Source organism: Corylus avellana, chromosome 1 (assembly GCF_965113065.1).
Source record: "Corylus avellana chromosome 1, dhCorAvel1.hap1.2, whole genome shotgun sequence".
NCBI lineage: Eukaryota > Viridiplantae > Streptophyta > Magnoliopsida > Fagales > Betulaceae > Corylus > Corylus avellana.
The window spans coordinates 39,802,776-39,815,935 of record NC_142490.1 but is presented as its reverse complement, the minus strand read 5'-3'; the positions used below and the strand labels follow the sequence as shown (position 1 = coordinate 39,815,935).

Genomic DNA, 13,160 nt, shown 5'->3' with positions numbered 1-13,160 from the left:
CAATTATGCCACATTTACCACATCATATGTCTTCTTACAAGCAATGAAATGCACCATTTTAGAGAATCGATCAACAACCACAAAGATAGAGTCATTACCCTTTTGGGTCTTTGGTAAGCCCAACACGAAGTCCATGCTCACATTGGTCCATGGCCCCTCTGGAATGGGAAGGGGCATATACAAGCCAACATTGGTAGCCGACCCCTTGGACACTTGACAAATTTGGCATTTCTTCACCAATCTTTTCACCTCTTTCTTCATGCTTGGCCAATAGAACTGGTCCGCCACCAGTTGTAATGTTTTATCCCACCCCATGTGCCCTTCATTGTGGCGTTCTTGGATAATCTTCAACCACAGGCTGCCTTCAGGATTAATGCACAGTTGAGTACCTTTGAAAAGGAACCCATTGTACAAGCCAAAGTCGTCTCTCACCCCTGAGGATACCTCTCCAACAATGGGACCCAAAAACAGATCATTAGACAAAGGATCTTTCAATAAGTCAAATCCTATTACCTCAAATTTCATGGTGGTCAATAGGAATGATTTCCGACTGAGGGCATCGGCCACTTTGTTCAATGCTCCCGACTTGTGCTTGATTGTAAATGAGAATTGTTGGACAAAGGCGGCCCATTTAGCATGTTGGGATGACAACTTATCTTGACCATTAAGGTGCTTGAGGGCTTCATGATCCAAATACAAGATGAAGTAGTTGTAGGCGAGGTATGAGCTCCAATGTTTCAGTGTTTGCACTAATGCATAAAACTCAATATCATATGTGCTATAATTAAGTTGTGCATTCTTTAATTTCTTACTAAAATAAGCCACAGGCTTGCCCCTTTGGCTGAGTACCGCCCCAATGCCTATCTTCGAGGCATCACAATGTAGCTCAAAAGGTAAGTCAAAATTCGGAAGGACTAGTAATAAAGTTGTAGTCAATTTTACCTTGATCAACTCGAAGGCGGTAGTTGTGGCGTCACTCCACACAAATTTTTCCACCTTTATAAACTCCGTAAGCGGCGCCAAGATGGTGCTAAAATTCTGAATAAAACGCCGATACAAAGAGACTAACCCATGGAAACTACGTACCTCATGTAGTGTAGTTGGGAAAGTCCAATCCCGAACTGCTGCATCCTTTGACTCGTCCATCGCCAATCCATCTTTGGACACCACGTATCCAAAAAAAAGGACTGAATTAGTCATGAAGGAACACTTAGTCGGCGCCACATAAAATTTTCATGGCGCAACACATCTAGTACCTCCCGTATATGTCGAATGTGTTCCTCCGCAGTGGAGCTATATATGAGGATGTCATCAAAGTAGACGACTACAAACTTTCAGATAAATGGACGGAATGTTTGATTCATCACCCTCATGAAGGTGCTAGGAGCATTGGACAACCCAAACGACATCACCAACCATTCATGGAGCCCTTCTCTCGTTTTAAACGTGGTCTTCCATTCATCACCAACCTGCACCCGAATTTGGTTGTACCCACTCTTCAAAATCCAGCTTTGTAAACACCGTTGCCCCACTCAATTGATCCAATAATTCATCCAAATGAGGGATAGGAAAGCGGTACCTTACGGTGATTTTATTGATGGCGCAGCTATATACGCACATCCTCCATGTTCCATCCTTCTTAGGTGTGAGCAATGCGGGGATTGCACAAGGGCTTAAGCTCTCCCGGATATGCTCTTTGACGAGAAGTTCTTCCATTTGTCGCCTCAACTCTTCATGCTCCTTGGGACTCATGCGGTAGTGTGGTTGGTTGGAAAGATTTGAATCGAGCATTAAGTCGATTTGGTGTTAAATGTCATGAAGGGGTGGAAGCTCCTTGGGTAACTTTGTTGGGAACACATCTGAAAATTCTTCTAACAAACCCTTTACTGCGGCCGGCACTACCTCTGTAGAACCACACTCCTTGCCATATAATAGGTACACACAATCCGAATCGAGTATCTCCTTAATGAACTCATGCTTTGCTAACAACGTTTGACTCGCCCCTTTTGAAGGTTTGGAATCTTCTTTCGGATTTGGAAGGAGAGTAAGTTTTACATTGTCCACCAAAAAACTATAGGTGTTCTTCCTCCCGTCGTGATGAACACTCCAATCATATTGCCATAGCCTTTCAAGTAATAAATGGCATGCATCCATGACCACCACATCACACCATGTTTCATCTTTATACTTATTGCCAATCGAAAAATTCACAAGGCAACGTTTGGATACAATTACCTCGTTTCCTTTTTTGAGCCACTCCAGCGATATGGTGCAGGGTGTTTCTCCGTCCCAAGACCCAATTTCCGGACCGCTTCACCTACTACTACATTCTCACAACTGCCCCCATCAATGACAAGCTTGCACCCTTTGTCCCCAACTGTGCATGTCGTTTGAAAAAGGTTGTGGCGCTAGCCATCATCACTCTTCGCCTTCTGGGGTGTAAAGCACACCCTCCTAAGCATTAATAGAGGGCTGTCATCCCCTTTAACAAATTCTTCATCCACCCCACCATTGTCGTCGAAGACTGCTTCTTGCTCATCCTCCTCGCCTTATTCTTCGAAGGCGTCTCCCGAGTCGATGAGTAGCCCTGATAAGCGCCGAATGTTGCACATTTAAGCCCCTTAATTTGCATATGTTAATTCCTTAGCATTGTTATTTGTTCAATTTTGTTTTGTTTTTGTGTTTCATGTCTTATTTGACAAACCATTGAAAATTGGGCTTAAAAGGGCAAAAAGCTGGGCATTCTGGATCTAGGATCAAGCGCAGGTATTCCTGAGCTCGAGCGCACCTGCGATCGAGCGTCTACGGCCAAGGAACGAGTGCATTGCGCTCGAGTGCACAAAACTTCGGATCGAGTGCACTCTGGCGTGTATTGAATGGTAGCAATCCTTTTCCAGCGTGGATTTGGTTTTCAGTCTCCCAATTGGACTGGGAGACTGACCTCTAGTTTTCTGAGGGTTTCTAGGGTTTTCCTAATCTCTATAAATAGAGCTCTAAACATTATAAACAAACAGGTCGCTTCCTAGAGCTAGAAATTAGAAATTTGTCTTTGGAGCTTAGAAGAGCATGAGCGGCTAAACCCCTTCGTGGGGGTGTTGATGTAACCCTATCCAAGCACAATGGTTTGATTGTATTTAATTTTTAGATTTCCAATTTATGCATGTTGATTGTAAAACTATGATAATTGCTACCTTTTGATTTCTGTTTTTCATATTAAATGCAATTGTTCTTAAATTCCAAAATCAATATTTGTGAAATTTTTCTCTTGTCTTAGAAAGTATTTTACTTTTATTGAAATCAAATCATTCTTGTTTTTTGTGATTATAAGGATGATGGTTATACAATGGGTTTAATTGACATATGATCAATAGAATTTGATAGGCCATGCCTAGGGAAGACGGATTGTACTACACCCTAGTTTAGTGTAATTTAGGTAGATAGTTCGTGCCAACCGAAGATGGGTTACACTTATTCATTGATTGTATGTATCCTGTTAAAGAATTTGATAATTTATACCTAGAGAAGACGGGTCGTACCGCATTTTAGTGGTTAGGTGGACGATTCATGCCAACTGAAGATAGATTATGCTTATTCTTTAATAAGGTAGTTTTTTGTTTATTTATAACATGCATGAATTTCTAGGATTAATTATGATTAACCATTGTTGTGTGGATAGAGGTGAAGTCAATACCCTACTCTCTCTCTCTCTCTCTCTCTCTCTCTCTCTCTCTCTCATATATTTACTCTTTTTATTTTCATGCACTTTGAAATTACACAAACAAATAAGTCTCTTTCGAATTAAGTTAATTTTAATTCTTTGAATTTTGATAATTAAACCCCTATAGTCATTGAGGTTTGACACCCTCAATATAGCCCTATCCTACGGGATTCGTCCTATTGCGAGTGGTAATTTTATAATTGATATTTTTGGTCACAAAAATACCACAGTCAAACCCCTTACCATACCTTTCCCCTTTGTGGCAATCTGCCATCCTGTAGCCCGGTTCTCCACACTTAAAACATTTGGGCCCATTGGATGCTTTAGCTCGGGTCGGTGGTCCCGTGGTGGTTGGGGTACATCCTTGACTTGGAGTTGGAGTGGTGTTGTGCGTAGTGAATGGCCCACTTGACTGGTTTGTGCTGCCCTCGGTTCCTCGACTGAATCCCCCAAAAGGCCTTCTAGAAGCCGTCCTTTCTAGCAATAGTGCCCGTTGATGGGCCTCGGACACATTAGGGGGATTAAAGAGGTTTAGGGAATCCTGAATTTCTTGGCGCAAACCTCCAATGTATGGTGACACGAGTTGGTTGTTTGCTTTTGCTCGATCCACGCGAGTGAGGTACTTGTAGAATTCTTTTGTATATTCATCCAAAGACTTCAAACCTTGGTTTAAATTTTGCAGCTTTTGATATATGGTTCAGGTATAATTGTAGGGTAAAAAGGCCGGTCGCATATGCTTCAACAGTTTCTCCCACTTGTTAATTTTCTTCTTTCTCTGCCGCTCTCTTGATTGCTTCAATTGCTGCCACCATGCTGCTGCTCTCCCTTGGAATTTGGTTGCGACCAAAGAAACTTGGCAATCCTTGGGCACCCCCTTGAAATCAAGAATTTCCCCAACTGCCTCTACCCAATCCAAAAATTTTTCGGGTTAAAGATCCCCGTGGAATTCTGGAATATCGAGTTTGAAACAGCTCTCACATCAATTGGCATGGGCTTGTACATGGGGTTGATGGCCATGTACTCGGCGCCTTGCGAAAGGGTTCCCAGCTTCATTCTCCGTACCTTGTTCGTCTTGCTTCTCAGAGCTGAGTGGTGAGGGTTGTTGACAGCACTTGTGGCGCCCCACTGGATTGGTCGCTCGAGCGTTGGAGGCAGCAAGTTGGGCCCTCAAATCAGCGACCGTTTCCTCCATGAGTTGCCACTGCTCCTCTGTGCGTGCTCCACCAACTGCTTCCTCACGTTCATGCATGTCTTCCAGATTTGCAAAGTGGTTGCCCCTTCTTCTTGTGTTTGGCAGTGTCATGGAAAGAAAACTGGAGCTTTGATACCAACTGATGCAGTGTAGGATTGTAGTGAACAAAAAAACAGCAAGTAGAAGGGATAAATATTTCTAAGATTGTGAGACTATCACAAGAATCAAAGAAACCTTCTCAAATCAATAGATGCTATCTATGAATTTAAGGAAAAGCAATGAAGAAACTCAGCTCTGAGTATTCTTATTGAGAAAAACAAATAATAATCAAAAATTGAGTTTGCTAGTGGCTATAAGCATGTATTTATAGCCTCTAATATTCCTAATACTACTAAAACACGGAATAGGGACTTTCAAAACCCTAATCCCTGCAAAACAAGGAAAGAAAGTCAGTTTAAAGCGAAATAAATGCGGAAAAAGTAACATAGCGCCCCGAGTGCGCTCGAGCATGCGACTGAACTCAGTTCCAGGGACGTATCAGTCGCAGTACCAGGGACGACCCTCAAATTCCAGGGATTGGACGCTTGAGCGCAGGCACCGTGCTCTCGATTGCTACTCCAGGGCGCTCGATCGCAATTAACATGAGATCGATCGCAGTTCCAGGAACTCCCTTTTTTGCCGCGCGAGTCTGGGATTGCGTCACCATCTTCCGGGGTATGTCCACACTACCATCCATTCCCGTCTTCTTCCTGAAGTCCCAAACACTTCGATCTACATCAATTTCTATTTCAACTGTTGGGGAGGACTCGACAGGCTCCGGAGTGTTAGAAGAGCTCATGAATTCCCACCTTGAAGAACAATCATTTACATCTGTTGTGTCTGCATTTATATCCGATGCGTCCGCTAAAGTTGGAGTTGTTTTTGAACTTTTGATATGAAAGTTACCTACTAGTCTAACTGCCATCTTCCAAACACTTCCATCATCTGGAGCTACATTTCCTTCGTATGCATGCTGATGATTCTGACGATTTATTAGTGAGCAATTTAGGGATAGTAGAAAGCAAATGGTGGAAGTGAGAAAGGATATCAGATAGAGCACCCAAAAGCTTTGGAGGCTCAGGTTTTGAGTGCTATTGGAAGCTATGTTGGTTGAACACTCGTCCATAGGAGTCAACCATTCGTCTTCCAGTACCTTTAACTTACCATTCTCTGATAGACTCAGAATGGCTTTCGAAAAATCCCTGGCTATTGGAGAGCCTTTCTGGAATATCTGCATAGAGATAGAGAAAAGAAAATAATTTTATTACTTTATGTTAAATTACCAGTTGTTCTAAAAGTTTAAGCAACAGTTGAAGGAAAAGGAAGGGACCAGGATTAATATAAAGAAGTTGAAGATTCAGTTGCTACTCACAAAGCCCAATCCTCCAAAGGTGGTGGTGAGTCTGGTGCCAATGAAGCCATTGCAGTACTTATTGAGGAAAATTTTCTCATATGGGAGTTCAAGAAAGGCAGCAGAGATACTGTTGGTTTCAAATTGTCCTATGTAATTGTATTCGCTGGTGACATTCAATATGTTGTCTGTCTCGAACCCAACAGTATTATTCAGGTATGTCCTTACAAATGAATCACCATCGCAACCAACTTTCAAGTTGTTCTTCTTTAGCCACTCTACATCTGTCACATTGGGTTGCGGCTGTTGAACTGTCAGCATTGTAGACAGACTAGCGGTGTAGCTTGATGTCAGGACCAACACCACAAAGAGCCATAGTACAATCACCAAACGACTCAAGTTGCTGTAGACTTTTTCCCCTGCAATATATAAAACCACGTGCTATATGGGTGCTTTCAAGTCGCAAGCAAAACAGAAAATGAAATGAGGCTTGCTTTCCTTAAGAATTTATTAATTTGATCCCATTAATTCTAATAAATTGGTAAGCATCGAGTTATAACAAATATTTTTGGAGGCTAGATGCAAAGAAGTTCATAAATTTCTTGCAATTTAGTTGCGTTTTGCACAAAACAAAACCAGACAAAAACACCCTTAGAGCTTTTATTATAGAAAGAGGAGAGAGAACATGGACAGTAAATCGTAAATAACGATAAGATATTAACAAACACTTAATCTTGCCACCAGATTAAAATTATAATTAATGGTTTGTTAATAACAATTACTTAATCTCAACCGTTAGATCAAACTCAATTTAATCTTACAATTGACTTTACAAACAATCATATAAATCCAATCGTTGGATCTATTTTAAAAGCATAGTACGATTCAAATCAAACCCCCATATCGTAACGCACATTCGTGTGTGTTTGGTATAAATCCAATCATTTGTCATTTTTTACATATGTATCAATTGACACGTTAGTATACAGAAATTTGATACTTACTATGAGCAAAGAAGAGAGAGGAGAAGGTGAAAAAAAGTGCAGTGCTAATCTGGTTCTTCCAGCTGGGTCCATTAAACTCTGGATTGCATTGACGCTCCAGGAACCAAACCACGAGCATTGTGTATATCAAGATACCGCCAGTCGCCACCCACATTCCCACCGTGAAGGGCTTCATAAACATCCATGCCGACGCTTCCGGTTTCACTGGAACAATCATAGACAAACCTGACTCCGCAAATGGCACTGTAAAATCAATGTATTGCATTCGGTCCGCTAGTAAGGTTATGTCGCCGATCACAGCATCATATGACTTCCATTGTGTTTTTTCCCACACGACAAGCAAAAATAACTTTTATCAGAAACAAACAAATTGCAAACATATATAAAAGAAAAATTTTATATTACCCGAAATTTTTTTTTTTAAATCAAAACAACAAAAATTCTTTTAATCTTAATGTCACCTAAAAACTTTTCAAAACTATTATCAAAGACACAAGTCGTTTCCGTCCTAGAGAGAGAGAAAAGGTGATTTTGACTATTAGGTAAGAAATTAAGGTGGCAAGTGGAAATTTGGCAAATATGAAGTCTCCTCAACGTGGCTTGGGGATCGAAATCAATATAAACAAAAAAGTCAATAAAAATTTTATTTCCATAATCTCCTGTTATTCTTACTGGAGTACTGCAGTTGGAAACTAATTTGATTTATAGATTCTCACCTCGATCAATATCACATGAATATATAACTTAATATGCGGAATATAATAAGCTTTCTTGTTTTTTGATATAAAACTGAGTTCTAACTTTTTTGTTGGTATGTTTTGGTGTTTTGTTGGTCTTGGAATGAAAATTTTATTAAAAAAATAATAAAATAAAAAAGAATATAAATTTTATTAATAAACCTATTTTCAAGGGAATATTAATATGTGAAATTGTTACCTTGTTATAGATGTGATAAACCAGGTCGTCGTAGGTGCCATTGTAGGGCTCCAATTCGTAAGGCAGGTGATACTCTAAAAGGCTTAGCACCTCATGGAAAATTTGAATGCAAAAACCATCATATTTGTTCTGACTCGGTGTCTTTCAATACTCGACCTTCACAAACTTCTCGAACGTTGCTCTCCCTGGAACTCCAATCTTCAGCGGCTTTGCATTTGTCGGCATTTCCCAACCTTTCGGAGGAAGATGTTGTAAGTTCCCAGGCCAAGTCACCGGACCAGACAAACTACTTCCATTTTTCTCTTTTTCTACTATGTCAGCTGGGTTTTCCGAAAACCCATGCTCTGTTTTCCAGTAATCTATTTCTTTGTATCTCTTCCCAACCACGTTTACGATCCTCAACATCGGACTCTCCGACAGCCGCCCTTCTTCGAAACGTATTTTTCCACTTAAACCAGAGAAATTGCTTGATAACATCTTCTCTAACAACATCTTTGGACTTCCCATTTTCCGTATCGCATTTATAACAATTCCAATGCTGTCGTATGCTCGCAGGGCATAAATTCCAGGCACAGAATTATCTTCTTCCGGATATTCACTTCTGAAATTATTCCGGAACTGGGAATAAAAATGATGATGCCTGCTGATCTCAGAATAGTTGGTCTTGATTACCAACGTGCCTTCCATGGAGGAAATAACGGAGTTGTTAACAGAATCCAGCAAATTTGTAATGCTTTCTGCAATTATCCATGCTGAGTCCCTCCCTACAAGTCCCATCGGCTTAGCTTCTCTGAACAAAAGACTCCCCATCTCTAATGATGACTGAAGAACTATGAAAACCCGAGATTGGATTTGCAGTAGCTTATTAAGCTCTTCTTGGACGACTCTTACCGGATCAGAGAGAAAAGAAAATGGTAGAAGATCCAAACGGTACTCAATCTCCGAACCCACATTCTGGAGAGCCTCCGACAAAAGTTCCAACTTCCCAGAATCACCGGCATAGGGTTCATCTTCATAAATCGCCACGACCCTTTTCCAATTGTACGCTTGAATAATATCAGCAATGCATTCTATTTCTTCAGAACCATTTTTAGCCATTTGTATTAAGAAAGGCCAACGGAGTTGCATCAGCGGTGGGTTAATGGCAGGTGCTGCAAATGAAATAATAGCAACTTGAGCTTCATTTCCCATGTCGGCTACCACAGCTGCTTCCTGCCACGTGTGCATGCCGATAATCACTTTCACCTTCTTCTCTTTAATCATCTCTTCAGCTGCATGCAATCACAATTAAGATACTCTCATTACAGTAATGATTCATCTTCCTATCAGTTCAAATTTTTGAAAAGTGGTGATTTAAAATGTAATAGAATTGGTAATAAATAGCTCGAGATATACTAACCAACAGAAGTTACTCTATAAGGATGCTTGATAGAGAGGGAGAGTTTGTGAGTCTTGGACGTTTTGTTGAAGTTCTGAACCGCAATTTCCATGCCGATTTTCTCTTCTTTGCCTATGCGGGAATTAACATCAATGATAGCACCTATGTTCATAACTTCTTTAGCAATGGCGGCTTCAGCTCCTTGGTAGAGAACGAAAAGAAAAGAGACGAGTGCAAGAAAGAGTAGTACTGATGATCTTGAGATTTTGCTGACCATTACAACTGACCAAGCTATTGCTGGAAATTTTGGTATAGGGAGTTAATCAGTGCTGATTCGGGTTTTAATGGGTTTTTCTGGTTTCTTGCTGATTATCAAACTAAAACTAAATCAATGTGATTGGTTTGTAGGAAAACGAAGGAAATTGGTCGGAAACTGGGCGTGAAAGTTCATTTCTTTGACTTGGTTTGCTAGAAGACAACATTAATTAATTACTCAGTTACGTACAGTGCACGCTAGCAGTTTGTAATCTACGACTTAGAGTTGTCGCTGGGTCGTTCTTAAATGGTGGCAAAATTCCATCATGTTGGCATGTGAATCTGTGATGGAGAATTGCACACGTTTCTTGCAACTCTGTTTGCTTGCCTATTTTCTTATAGAAGAAGACTTAGAAAAGAGATGAGTGGTGACAGAGGAGGACCAGGAGGTGACTGAGGAGGTTAAAGCTAGGGGTCGGCGCTGCCTCTTTCATCGGAATTGTGGACCCCTAACATATTCGATTAATAAGATTATAATAGAAAATAAATTAAATAATTGGGGAGACTTCAGAAAGCCTCCCTGAACTTCTAACTGTTTTGACATACCCCATAAATTTCCAAAACTCTCACTTAGACCCTCTAAACTTTGATTTTCTCTCACTTTGTACCCTTTTAACTTTTTATACATATTTTACCCTCAACCAAAACTATGTTGTTTTGGACTCCAAAACTACAACTGCCCAACCCAAAACGACGTCATTTTGGGCTTCAAAACTACATCACCACTCAACCCAAAACGATATCGTTTTGAGCATAATATTAAAAAAAAAAAAAAAACAAAAAACGAAATCGGGGGCTGGTCGGTCAGCCGTATGGGTGGCCGAAACCACCCCCAGCCCCTTGGGGGTGGTCTGGCCACCCCCAAATGCACCCGATCCCTTTTTTTTTTTTTTTTTTTGGCCAAGGGGTTGGCCGGACCACCCCCTTGGCCATGGGGGTGGTTCGACCACCCCCAGATCAGCTAGGAGCCACCTCCGATTTTGTTTTTTGTTTTTGTTTTTTGTTTTTTATTTATTTTATTTTATTTTATTTATTTATTTTGCTTTTTAAAAAAAAAAAAAAAAAAAAAATTAATGCCTAAAACAACGTCGTTTTGGGCTGGGTAGGTGTTGTAGTTTTAGGACATCAAACGACGTAGTTTTGGGGGAGGGTAAAATGGGTTTAAAAAGTCAAATTGTTTGACTTTAACGTTAAAAGGGTCCAAAGTGAGAGAAAATCAAAGTTCAGGAGGCCTAAGTGAGAGTTTTGAAAATTCAGGGGGGTATGTCAAAATGGCTGGAAGTTCAGAGGGGGTTTTCTGGAGTTTCCCCTAAATAATTTAATTTTTCGATTCTTACTTCTTTTAATTTTTAAAATAATTGATATTTTAATATGATTTTAGACTATAAGTTTAATGTCAAACCATATTTTTGTCAGTCAAAGGGAGAAAAGAAGGGGGTGTTTGTTAAACAACACCCCACCCCACCAAACCACACTATTCATGGATAAAAAGAATAATAATAAAAAAAATTATTAATATGGGAAAATGAAAAAGTGGTATTGAAAAGTGAAAAATTTTGTTTCGTAGTAATTTTTTTATTTGAATAATAATAAAAAGTAAATGATGTGATATAAAAAGTGAATGATTTGATATAAAAGTAAGAATATTTTTTGGAAAACTTCAGTAAGCCCCCTTGAACTTCTAGCCAATTTGACAAGCACACCCTGAATTACCAAAACTCTCACTTATGCCCCCTGAACTTTGGTTTACTCTCACTTTGAACCCTTCTGGTAGTTTTCAACGTTGAAGTCAAATTTTATGCCCATTTTACCCTTACCCCAAAACTACACCATTTTGTGCCTTAAAACTAAAACACCTACTTAGCTCAAAACGTCGTCGTTTTAGGCATTATTTTTTTAAAAAATTTTATTTTTATTTTTTTAAAGCAAAATATAAATAAATAAATTAAAAAAAGGACAAAATCGGGGTGGCTCCAGTCACCCCCTTAAACAAAATGGGGTGGCCGAACCACCCCATTTTTGGCCAAGGGGTGGTTGGAGCCACCCCCTGGCCGGTCTGGGGGTGGTCGAACCACCCCCATGGCCAAGGGGGTGGTCTGGCCACCTCAAAAAGGCCAAAAAAAAAAAAGGAAGATTGGGTGTTTTGGGGGTGGCTGGACCACCCCCAAGGGGCTGGGGGTGGTTTCGGCCACCCCCACCGGCCATATGGGGTGGCCGAAACCACCCCCAGCCCTTGGCTATCCCCAAAACACCCGATCCCCCTCCCCCTTTTTTTTTGGCCTTTTGGGGATGGCTGGATGTTGTGCAGAAATATACCTAAATTAATAGGTAAATAATTGTACGTTTTACCTGCAAGTGCACAAGGTCAACATGGTACTATAAAGTGCAAGTACATGATCATTCCCACGAGGATTGCTGAATTTATGTTTAAAAATAAATTCCTTAAGCCAAAAAACAAAATAAAGATTGATTGTTAATGTGATGATAACAAAGGGTAGAGCTTTGATATCCACCACTAATTATGTTAAACTAGTATATTAATATGCCAATACTTTGATCAAGTTATGCATATGTAATGTTTGCCAACCTAAGGGTTAAACTGTAACGCCTTAAGCTATTGATTTTCCTAAGCAACGAATTAGCCACTTGGTCCATGCTCTAATTCTTTTCTTTCTTAAAGGATTTAGCATGTCTATACTAAGTTGTTCTTTAGAAAAGCATATGTTCTATGGAAATCGACAAACACACAAGGCCTAGGGCATGGATATATACTCCTAGTTCCCTATGTTGATTAACCCAAGAATCGCAGTGTGGATTCTTTTGTTACTTAAGTTAAACCCAGGACTCGGTCATCCAAATTGATCTAACTAACAAGTCCATACCACATGCACATGTTGATCAGGCATACACATATGAGGAATTCATGCAAGCAGGTATTAATCAAGTTAAATAGCACAACAAAATCATCACAAGGCGCCAATATTGAAATATTAATTTAACATAACTAGGGCTTCAATCTAGCCCTACTAAATAAATTAGCTACACATAGAGTTGATGTTAAACATCGTCATAGAATAAAAGAAAAGAAAGAATAAACCCGAGACTTGACTTGAGAGCTCCTATTCTTCTCCCTTCTCCAAGCCCCCATATTCTAAAGGCTTAGGAGTCTATTTATAGGCTTTAGAAGTCCTTGGAAAAGTAGTAAACCTTAGGGTTTTCGCAGGGTT

At 40.1% G+C, this 13,160-nt stretch overlaps 1 pseudogene; it reads right to left on the bottom strand.

The window, feature by feature from the left end:
* Positions 1 to 5,472: 5,472 nt before the first annotated feature.
* LOC132172638 (glutamate receptor 2.1-like) lies at positions 5,473 to 9,895 on the bottom strand (annotated as a pseudogene).
* Between the last annotated feature and the right edge of the window lie 3,265 nt (positions 9,896 to 13,160).